This window comes from Arachis duranensis, chromosome 7 (genome assembly GCF_000817695.3).
Source record: "Arachis duranensis cultivar V14167 chromosome 7, aradu.V14167.gnm2.J7QH, whole genome shotgun sequence".
Lineage (NCBI taxonomy): Eukaryota > Viridiplantae > Streptophyta > Magnoliopsida > Fabales > Fabaceae > Arachis > Arachis duranensis.
In genome coordinates this window covers 31627890-31629563 of record NC_029778.3, presented here as the reverse complement: position 1 = coordinate 31629563, position 1674 = coordinate 31627890, and positions in this window count along the sequence as shown.

Below are 1674 nucleotides of genomic sequence, written 5' to 3'. Positions count from 1 at the left end.
TGCAATTCTGTTGCATTAGAGAAACTAATTGAGGCTTAAGCTCAAAGTTGTTTGCTCCAATGGCAGGGATAGAGATGCTTCTCCCATAGAAGTCGGGAGTAGGTGCAGTAAAGTCACCCAGCACCTTCCTTGCATTGTTGGCATTGTTGTTGTTTTCGGCTGCCATGTCTTCTTCTTGTTTGAAGATTTCTGTTAGGTCCTCTACAGAGAGTAGTGCTTTAGCTTCTCTTAGCTTTCGCTTCAAGGTCCTTTCAGGTTCAGGGTCAGCCTCAACAAGAATGCCTTTGTCTTTGCTCCTGCTCATATGAAAGAGAATAGAACAAGAAAATATGGAATCCTCTATGTCACAGTATAGAGATTCCTTGAGATGTCAGAGGAAAAGAAGAATAGAAGGAGGAGGTAGAAGAAGAATTCGAACTTATCAAGAGAGATAGAGTTCGAATTGTGCATTGAGGAGGAGTGTTACTCCATAAATAGAAGGATGTGAGAAGAGGGGAAGAATTTTCAAAATTAAAGTAAAAGATTTTAAAATAATTTAAAAGAAATTTTGAAATTTTGATTGATGATTTTCGAAAACTAAGAGTGGGAAAGAAATTAAGTGATTTTTGAAAAAGATTTTGAAATTAGAAATAAAAAAGATATGATTGAAAACTATTTTGAAAAAGATGTGATTAAAAAGATATGATTGAAAAGTTATGGTTTTAAAAAGATATCATTGAAAAGATATGATTGAAAAACAATTTAAAAAGATTTGATTTTTAAAATTAATGACTTGGCTAACAAGAAAAGATATGATTCAAACATTAAACCTTTCTCAACAGAAAAGGCAACATACTTGAAATGTTGAATCAAATCATTAATTATTAGCAAGTATTTTTGAAAATGGAAAGAAACTGATTTTGAAAATATATGATTGAAAATATGTGATTTGAAAAAGATTTGATTTTGAAAAATTATGAAAACTTGAAAAAATTTGCATTAAAAACAAAATCTTCCCTCTTGCGCCATCCTGGTGTTAAACGCCCAGAATGGTATCCATTCTGGCTTTTAACGCCCAAAGTGCTACTCTTTTGGGCGTTAAACACCCAGCCAGGTGCCCTGGCTGGCGTTTAAACGCCAGTTTTCCTTCTTTACTGGGCGTTTTGAACGCCCAGCTTTTTCTGTGTGATTCCTCTACTGTATGTTCTGAATCTTCAATTCTCTGTATTATTGACTAGAAAAGACACAAATTAAGAATTTTTTTTGAATTTTCAATGATGAGAAATAATCAAAATGCAACTAAAATCAAATAAACAATGCATGCAAGACACCAAACTTAGAAGTTTGTATACTACTGACACTAACAAATTGAGAATGCATATGAGAAACAACAAAACACTCAAGACAAGAGAATTTAAAGATCAGAGCACGCAAATCATCAAGAACAACTTGAAGATCAGTGAAGACACATGAATGAATTCAAAAAATGCAAGAAGAACAGAAACACGCAATTGACACCAAACTTAAAATGAGACACTAGACTCAAACAAGAAACATAAAATATTTTTGATTTTTATGACTTTGTAATTTTTTTGGATTTTTCGAGAATTATATGGAAAAGAAAAATAAGGATATCAAAATTCTTAATGAGAATTCCAGGAATCATGCAATGTTAGTCTAAAGCTTTAGTCTAAA